At 42.4% G+C, this 10242-nt stretch overlaps 1 pseudogene; it reads right to left on the reverse strand.

The window, feature by feature from the left end:
* Nucleotides 1–7746: 7746 nt before the first annotated feature.
* LOC102271378 (protein arginine N-methyltransferase 1-like) lies at nucleotides 7747–8944 on the reverse strand (annotated as a pseudogene).
* Nucleotides 8945–10242: the final 1298 nt, after the last annotated feature.

Here is a 10242-nt window from a genome sequence, read left to right on the forward strand (position 1 = left end):
ACCTCTGACTCCTCAGATTTTTCTGGCCCTCACCAGCTAGCCCTGACTACATACGCATCACTTCCCTATGCGGTGGCCACAGGCTTCAGCAGCACGAAAGACTGAACGGGGATACTCCTCTATCTAGTGTCTTGCTTTAACTTTCTCTGCTGCTTTATGCAGAAAACAATGACTTGTTCAGGACGGTTCCCACTGCTTTTGTGACATCATTATTATCTTTTACTTTTTGTCCTTTAATCCTCTGAACTTTATTATATGTTCTCTTTGTTATCTTCCAAATTATTATGTGTCCTCGAGCCACTTATTAAAAGAACAATTCGTCCTCAGTAAAATCTCTGCTTTGTTATATATGACAATCTTGACTGTCCCAGGGTCAGCTTCTGAGCTATTAAGTATCATTAATCTGCCCAATGTAGTCTTGTACCAGACAATATTAACTGCTGTAGCAGCTAATCTGTAATGGGTTTTCAATCTGGCAAAGCTAGTTTCTTTCCTTTCAAATGTTCTTAACTAGCCTCGATTACTCTTTTCAGATGACTTTTAAAAGCTTTGTCAAATTCTGGGGAAAAAAATAAAAATAAAAAAGAATTTTGGATGGAGTTGTGTTAAATGTTAAACATTAGGGAATTCTCTGGTGATCCAGGAGTTAGGACTCTGTACTTTCACTGCCGAGGGCATAGGTTCAATCCCTGAAGGGAGAACTAAGATCCCACATGTTGTGCAGTAAAAAAAAAAAAAGTTAAACATTAATATTTAGACTTCCAGTTTGAAACACATGCTCTTTAAATATTCTTTACTACAAAGAAAACATTTTTGTGTTTCTTCATACACCTCTCATATTTATCAGGATATTCGTCACAATTTTTGTGGTTATCTTTCTATATACTACCAACAATCAGAAATTACAATTTTAAAAGCCTTGTCAAAAAAACCCCATTCCATTTACAATAGCATCAAAGATTTAAAAATGCTTAAATATTAATTTGACAAAAGATTTGTAAGACCTGTACTAAAAAAATTGCTGAGAGAACTTAAATAGATATACGCACGCACATGTATTTATATAGTGTTCATAGATGGATCAGATGGCTCAATATTATTAAGATGTTAATTCTACCCCAAACTGACATACACATGCAGTGTAATCCCAATCAAAATCTCAGTAGGTTTATCCGTGGAAATTGACAAGCTGATTCTAATGTTTATACGGAAATGCAAATAACTCAGAAAAACCAAAGCAACTTTGGAAAAAAAGGAATGAAGTTCAAGGATTTATATTACCTGATATCATAAAACTACAGAAGTCAAGATAATATATACTGGTGTAAAGATACACAAATGCATCAAAAGAATAAAGTCCAAAAATAGACTCCCATACATATGGTCAATTAATTTTTCATAAAAATGAAAAGCATTTGGTGGAGAAAGCATAATCTTTCAACAAACAGTACTGAGACAATTGACAACCATGTGTAAAAACCCCAAAACTGAAAAATTAAAAATTCAACCTGGATCATGCATTCTCAGGAGAGGTGGTATTGCCTATAGGAGGCAGAAATGGGTTCTTATAAATCACTGCAAATGGTGACTGCAGCCATGAAATTAAAAGACGCTTACTCCTTGGAAGGAAAGTTATGACCAACCTAGATAGCATATTGAAAAGCAGAGACATTGCTTTGCCAACAAAGGTCCGTCTAGTCAAGGCTATGGTTTTTCCAGTGGTCATGTATGGATGTGAGAGTTGGACTGTGAAGAAAGCTGAGCGCCGAAGAGTTGATGCTTTTGAACCGTGGTGTTGGAGAAGACTCTTGAGAGTCCCTTGGACTGCAAGGAGATCCAACCAGTCCATTCTGAAGGAGATCAGCCCTGGGATTTCTTTGGAAGGAATGATGCTAAAGCTGAAACTCCAGTACTTTGGCCACCTCATGTGAAGAGTTGACTCATTGGAAAAGACTCTGATGCTGGGAGGGATTGGGGGCAGGAGGAGAAGGGGACGACAGAGGATGAGATGGCTGGATGGCATCACTGACTTGATGGACGTGAGTCTGAGTGAACTCTGAGAGTTGGTGATGGACAGGGAGGCCTGGCGTGCTGTGATTCATGGGGTCGCAAAGAGTCGGACACGACTGAGAGACTGAACTGAACTGAAGGGGAGTGAAAAAACTTACCTGTTAACAATGGCTTGTAGCCCTCCATAGCTCAACCCTACCTGAAAAAAAATCTTATTCCTTAGTATTTAATTTCTCTCATTAGGAAAAAATTAAGTTTAAATTTAAATCAATCATTGAAATTTTAGTTAATTGAATTTTTATTCTTGAAGAGGCCATAAAAACAATGATTTAGAAAAATTACACTTAGATTCATACCTCAAATCACTAAAAAAAAAAACCTTCAAAGTGGATCATTACACCTAAATAAAAACCTAAAACTAAAACTTATAGAAGGAACTTCCCTGATGGTTCAATGTCTAAGACTCTGAGCTCCCAATGCAGGGGTCCTGGGTTTGATCCCTGGTCAGGGAACTAGATCCCATATGTCACATCTAAGACTTGATGCAGCCAAATAAATAAATAAATACTTTACAAAAGTTAATGATGAAAATTGTAATGCCATTATCACATCTTAAAATTTAAACATCAGTTCCCTAATAGCATAAAATATTTTGTCAGTGTTATTTTCCTGATTATCTTGTTATTTTTTTCATTTGATTTATTCAAATCTGCATTCAAAGAAGAGCCACACATGGGTCTGAAGTCTCCTTCAATTTATAAATTCTCTTTCCTGCTTTTCAGTTTTCTTGCTGTCTGTTCATTGAAGGCACTGGGCAATTTGCCCTGCAAGGATTACATAGTCTTGGTTTTGTTGAGAATATCCTTGTGGTGGTGTTTGTTCCTCTGTCTCCCAGTATTTCTAGAGAATTGATCAGATGGAGGCTCAGTTTTTTGGCAAGTATATGTCAGGGTGGTGCCGTGGGGTGGGTTGCTGGGACCCTAGACTCTGAGAGATTTGCCAAAGGAAGTTTTTACTGGGGAGGGCTCTCGGGATTGAGGCCTAGGGGAGTGGGGGAGGTGGAATGGGGCAGAAGGAGTAGTTGGCCTGTGATGCGGTGGAAACCAAGGCCTCAGCTGACCACAGGGAGCTCTGGAGCTGGGACAGTCCTTCAGAATTGTTCTGGTTGGAGGCAAGGGGTGGGGCTCTTGTGCCCTCGAGTGGGCGTGTCTTTAGGACAGGAGAATAAACTGTTAACTTAGCAGCAGCAGCAGCAACCCCTGGGGGGACCCCAAGTGTCAGCAACAGGCAGGAACACCGCTCTGGCAGCTGGGGGGAATGCCTGCCAAAGTCTTGGAGGTGGCACCTCAGTGGTGTTCCAATCAATATTTCTTATTGCTTCACATGGGGAGCATGGGGGTGGCTGGGATGGGAGACATGTAGTCTCTGGCTGCCTCTCTTATGATGTTACAGCTGATCAGTGGGTTCAGTTCTTACCAGTTTAATCTATTCATCACAAGCTTTCCATCAGCTTTTCCTCACTAGTTTAAGCAGCCAAAGTTAGATCTTTTATTTCATGGGGCATTAGGAGATGGTGCTATTCTAAGTCTAGCATTCTTGTCTCATTTAAAAGCTGGAAGTCTTCTATAAATAACGTCCTCATAAACTGGTTATCTTGAGGTACAATTCATACAGAATAGGTGGAATAAACACTTGATTCCTTTCCTTGATTTTCCAATTAAAATACATCCATCTAGGGATGCTGAAGCTGGTGATCTATAAATCACACTTAGATTGGCAGCTCAGCATCACTAGAAATTTTGGTAGAACTTCAGACTCTCAGGTTTATAACCAGACCTACTGAATGAGGGTCTGCCATTCAATGAAATCCCACATGTCCATTAATGATTGAAAATGGCTGTAAAATAATTTCCTTTACATATATCAATAAATATTCAATTCCATACTGGCTATTAAATTTTATCAAGCATCTTTTCATTATATATTGAGATGATCAGCACACCTGTGCAGTGTTGAACTGCATCTTTTGATTCTTTTGTGTATGAACATCCTTTTTATTTCTCAGTAGCATTTCATGGCATGCATATCCCATGGTTCATTTATCCATTCATCGGATGTTTATCCATTCATTGGATGTTTATCCATTCATCGAATGTCCATCCATTTGGTTGATGGACACCAGGTTAGTTTCTGGTTTTTCTTTTTTATTATCAGTTTTGGTTGCACTGGGTCTTCCTTGCTGAGTGCAGGCTCTCTCTAGCTGTCGTGAGTGGGGGCTACTCTCTTGAAGTGTGTGGGCTTCTTGTGGCTTCTCTTGTTGCATAGCACAGGTTCTAGGCCTGCGGGCTTCAGTGGTTGCAGCACATAGGCTCAGAAGTTGTGGTTCAAGGGCCCTAGAGCATGGGCTCAGAAGCTGTGGCACACGGGCATAGTTGCTCCACAGCATATGGAATATTCCCGGACCAGGGATTGAACCCATGTCCCCTACACTGGCATGCAGATTCTTATCCGCTGCACCACCAGGGAAGTCCAGTTTCCAGTTTTGGACTATTACAAATAAAGCTCCATGAATATTTGTGTACAGGTTTTAGGTAGAAACATGCTTTTTCTTGGATAAATACTGAGTATCGAAATGGCTGAGTCATAGATTCATATTTAATTTGGAAAGAAACTGCCAATGTGTGTTTTAATTTTTATAAAACATAAATTTATTTATTTTTGACTCCACTGGGTCTTCATTGCTGCTCGTGCGCTTTCTCTAGTTGTGGTGAGTGGGGGCTACCTTCTAACTGTGGTGTGCGGGCGTCTCATTGTGGGGCTTCTCTCGCGGTGGAACACGGCTCTGCAGCACAGGCTAAGTGGTTGTGGTGCACAAGCTTAGTTGCCGCGCAGCACGTGGACTCTTCCTGGACCAGGGATTGAACTGTGTTCCCTGCAGTGGCAGGTGATTCTCAACCACTGGACCACTGGGAGAAAGTCCAATATATTTTTTCAAATTGACCCTGAAAAAGGTTGTTTAGGTATAACTGTTACGTTTTGGTGTAATTTGTTATGCAGCAATAGGTGACTTTCACAGGTTCAGTTCTGGAAAGCAGACCTGAACCCGTGATAGAAAAGAAAATAGAAATTCCTACTTCCTCTCTTCTGTCTTGGATTCCTCTTTCCTTCACTTCAAATGTGGGTTTTAAGCCACTATGCCAGATCTTCTCAGACTTGAAAGCCCCATGGAAAGTGATGGGAACTTTATTTAAATTGGGGGATCCGCCACAAAAGAACAATTCTGATGGATTTTGGTGGGTAGGGAATGGAAGCCAGATTGCAAGAAGGAGCAACAGCACCCAGGAGGAAAAAAATCTTGTAAGGACGGGGTTTGATGGAGGGTGAAGGCTTCTCTGGGGACTCCAGCATAGGAAGCACCAGCTCTTGAGTAGAATGTGAGGGTCAACTTCATCCATCCCAGACTCAGGTTTTGTAGACGGAATCCATAATTTTTATCTCCTAATAACCTTTTCTTTGGGGGAAGACACCGTCCCCTCACTGCTGTCTTCCGTTTGCTTGTGTGTGTGAGTGTGTGTGTGAGAGAGAGAGAGATATTAGTTTCTCAGTCACACCCTCAGCAGTAAAAGTGCGGAGTCCTAACCACTGGACCACCAGGGAATTCTCGGTCCTCTCCCATTGTAATCCTGCTCACGTCATGTGGATCAAGTGGGATGAAGCCAATCCCTGGCCTCAGGGATGTCCTGATTAGAGAATTCCATTCTCCTCACTGTAGACACTGGTTCTAGCTTGGACATAAGATACAATCAAACCTAATTTTTGGGTATTTGCTAGAAATATCAGAAAATACACTCTTTTTTTTTTTTTTCTTTTAGGAGTGAGCTGTAAAGATCACCTACATCTAAAGCAGCCTGGGACCATTTTTTCCTCCCATCTCTAGAAAGCCTGTTAGAGAATCAAGTCAACTCAGAATGAAGAAGAGCTAACCAGTGAAGAGCAATCACATGTTAAGCACCTGGACCAGCCATACCTGAAGCCCTAGTGATTTGTTTTTATCTACTAAAACTTTATTTTTCCCCTGAGCTAGTTTGGAGTAGGGTTTCTGTCAGTTACCAGTGACTGAAACCTGAATAGGAGAATGCTTTGTGGCAAAATTGAAAGAAACAGATTCCCCTAAGGAACTATACTTCAGTATCCGCCCTCCTAGTAAGGGAACATGGTATGAGAAGGGGAGATTGCATCTCAGTTAAATGAGAAAGTGCCTCTTCCTCCTCTCCCTCCTACCACTCCCACTCCCAGCTTTCTCTTATAATTTTACGTTCTACTATTTTTAAAATACTTAGTTATTTAATTAATTTATTTGGCTGCACCAGGCCTTAGTTGCAGTATGCAAGATCTTTGATCTTTGCTGTGACATGTAGTATCTGGTTCACTGACCAGGGGTTGAATCTGGGCCCCCTGCATTGGGAGAACAGAGTCTTAGCCTTACTGGACCACCACAGAAGTCCTAATCTTACATTTTAGTCTTCATTAATTACATGAACTTGTTAATTATATTTGTCTTTTAATAAATTTGGCCGTGGTCTAGCTATTTCAATGCTTTATTTAATTCCTTTATTTATTTTATTGAAGTATAATTAACCTACAACACTATGTCAGTTCCAGGTACACAACATAGTGATTCAATGTTTGTGAACATTACAAAGTGATCGCTATAGACCATCGATATATCTAGGAAGCGTCTGCCATTATACAAATATATTACAAGGTTATTGACTCTACTCCCCATGCTGGACATCTCACCCCCATGCTTTGGGTGCATATTGTAACTGAAGTTTGCACCTCTTAGTCTTTTTTCATCTGATTCTTTCCTTCCCCCAACCCCCTCCCTCTGGCAACCATCAGTTTGTTCTCTGTATTAATGAGTTTGTTCTGTTTTGTTATGTTTATTAATTTATTTTTTTTGGTAAGATTCCATATATAAGCAAAATTATACAGTATTTGCCTTTCTCTGTCTGCCTTATTTCACTATCATAATACCCTCTAGGTCCATCCATGTTGGTGCAAAGGGCAAGATTTCATTCTTATTTATGGTTGAGTAACATTCTACTGTGTGTGTGTGTGTGTATACACACTGCATCTTCTTTTTCCACTCATTTCACCATCACTCATATCAATGGACACTTAGGTTACTTCCATATCTTGGCTATAGTAAATAATGTTGCAGTGTACATAGGGACACATATATCTTTCCAATATAGTATTATCGGTTTCTTTGGGAAAAAACCCAGAAGTGGAATTGCTGGATCATATGGTAGTTCTATTTGTAATTTTTCAAGAAACCTCTATACTATTTTTCATGGTGACGGCCTCAATTTACATTCCCATAAACAGTACACAAAAGTTCCCTCCTCTTCACATCCTCCCCAACACTTGTTATTTGTTGTCTTTTTTTTTTTTAAATAAGAGCCATTCTGATAGGTGATATCTCATTATAGTTTTGATTTGTTATTTTTTTTTGCCATCCCAACTGAGAATTTATTGGCATAAATGCAACCATATAAAAACCTAAGTAATGAAACACAGTCATGATGTGCCCTCCATGCCCCGGCACATAAAACCCCCTTTTGTGGGAGGGAGTGAGGGGTACGAGGAGCCCCGAAACTGCCTAAGAACGCCGCAGCCCCTGGGGCCTTTGCAGGACCAGCCGGACTGGGGTGGGAGAACCCAGGCACCGCCTTAGTGCATCCAGTAGTCGGTGGAGCAGGAGAGCTCACAGAGCTGGCTAGGCCAGCTCTAGGCTGAAGTCTAGGCCAATGGTGAGGTCCAGGTCACGGTTGTTCTTGGCATTGCGCCACATGCCGGTGGGGCCAAAGATCTCCTCGCCTGTCTTCATTATCAGATAGTCCTCCAGGTAGAACACCGTCTGCTTCCAGGGAGGGGATGGGGACTCAGGGCTGTGCAGAAGCCAGTTCTCTTGTGGCAGCAGGTGAACTTGACGTTGAAGTCGGCCACCAGAGCATGCATGCAGCCGTTCGGCTTCACTTGCAGGCAGAAGGGGGAAGTGAAAGCCAGGTCTTCCACCTTGACCGTGTAGATGTCCACTTCCTTTATGAGGCAGGTTGATGACCAGCTGCTTGGGGTCCACCATGTCCACCAGGGGCTCCTTGATGGCCACATCTTTGATGCAAGACGTCAAAGCTGCACATGTTCTCCCGCCAGTGGACCATGTAGTCTTTGTTCTGCTGGTCCTCAATGGCTCTTACATACCAGCATGGCTCGGTCTGGGAAGATGAGGCCATTGGGCACCAGCCACTTGTCTCGGGCGTAGACCACGGTGTTGAGCATCAACTCATAGGAGAGGTAGTAGCCCATCTATGGTGATGAAATCCACCTCCTCCACCTTCCCCTTGATGATAGTCACCACATGGTCTAACTTGTTAGCTTTCACAATCTTCATGAAGTAATCAGAGCTACTGAAACACTCAATCCCAATGACCACGCGGGCCCTGGCCTTGGCAGTAAACATACAGAGGACCCTTGTGCCTGAGCCAACGTCCAGCACCATCTTGTCTTTGAAAAGGTGTGGGCCATGAAACATGGAGTTGCTGTACATGAATGTGCGGACCTTTCGGCACTTCCTCATGGGTGCTGAAGTGAGCATAGTAGTCAAAGTAGCAATCTTTGGACATCACGTCCTCAGCATTGGGCTTCTCGCTGAGCCACAGGAGACCACCTCTCCAGTCTCTCTGCCCCAGTCTCTAGCTCAGCCCACAGCTGGGGAGGGGAGGGAAGGGAAGGCAGAAGTGGGGGCAGACATAGGGAAGCACAAAAGTGGGGGGGTTACTTCTTCAAGAGGCAGCTGGAGGCTCATCCCATTAGCCAAGGTGGCTACAAAATTCTCCAGGATGCAATTTGAGGCCTCGGCTGCTGCCATCTTCAGCCATGCCTGCTCTTCTTCTGGCTGCTGAGACCCCTCCCCACTTTTGATTTGTTAATTTTTTTTCTTAAGAAACAATTTTTGGATTCTTTTCAGTTCTACTGCTTTCAAATTCATTGATTCAGCTTTCATCTTTATTATGTCTTTATTCTTTCCTTTTTACTGGCTTGGCTTTAGTCTGTTTTATTTATTTATGGCCACACCACGTGGCTTACAGGATGCTCCCTGACTAGGGATTGAACCCAGGCCATGGTGATGAGAGGACCACATCTTAACCATTAGGCCATCAGGGAATTCCAGCTTTCAGTTCAGTTCAGTCACTCAGTCGTGTCTGACTCTTTGTGACCCCATGACCTACAGAACGCCAGGCCTCCCTGTCCATCACCAACTCCTGGAGTCCACCCAAACCCATGTGCATTGTGTTGGTGATGCCATCCAACCATCTCATCCTCCGTTGTCTCCTTCTCCTCCTGCCTTCAATCTTTCCCAGCATCAGGGTCTTTTCGAATGAGTCAGCTCATCACATCAGGTGGCCAAAGTATTGGAGTTTCAGTTTCAATATCAGTCCTTCCAATGAATATTCAGGACTGATCTCCTTTAGGATGGACTGGTTGGATCTCCTCGCAGTTCGAGGGACTCTGAAGAGTCTTCTCCAACACCACAGTTCAAAAGTATCCATTCTTTGGAGCTCAGCTTTCTTTATAGTCCAACTCTCACATCCAAACATGACCACTGGGAAAACCATAGCCTTGACTAGACGGACCTTTCTTGACAATGTAATGTCTCTGCTTTTTAATATGCTGTCTAGGTTGGTCATAACTTTCCTTCCAAGGAGTAAGCGTCTTTTAATTTCATGGCTACAATCACCATCTGCAGTGATTTTGGAGCCCAGAAAAATTAAGTCAGCCACTGTTTCCCCATCTATTTGCCATAAAGTGATGGGACCGGACGCCATGATCTTAGTTTTCTGAGTGTTGAGCTTTAAGCCAACTTTTTCACTCTCCTCTTTCACTTTCATCAAGAGGCTCTTTAGTTCTTCTTCACTTTCTGCCATAAGGGTGGTGTCATCTGCATATCTGAGGTTATTGATATTTCTCCCAGCAATCTTGATTCCAGCTTGTGCTTCTTCCAGCCCAGCGTTTCTCATGATGTACTCTGCATAGAAGTTAAATAAGCAGGGTGACAACATACAGCCTTGACGTACTCCTTTTCCTATTTGGAACCAGTCTGTTGTTCCATGTCCAGTTCTAACTGTTGCTTCCTGACCTGCATATAGGTTTCTCAAGAGGCAGGTC

The sequence above is a fragment of the Bos mutus genome, chromosome 2 (genome assembly GCF_027580195.1).
Source record: "Bos mutus isolate GX-2022 chromosome 2, NWIPB_WYAK_1.1, whole genome shotgun sequence".
Classification (NCBI taxonomy): Eukaryota; Metazoa; Chordata; class Mammalia; order Artiodactyla; family Bovidae; genus Bos; species Bos mutus.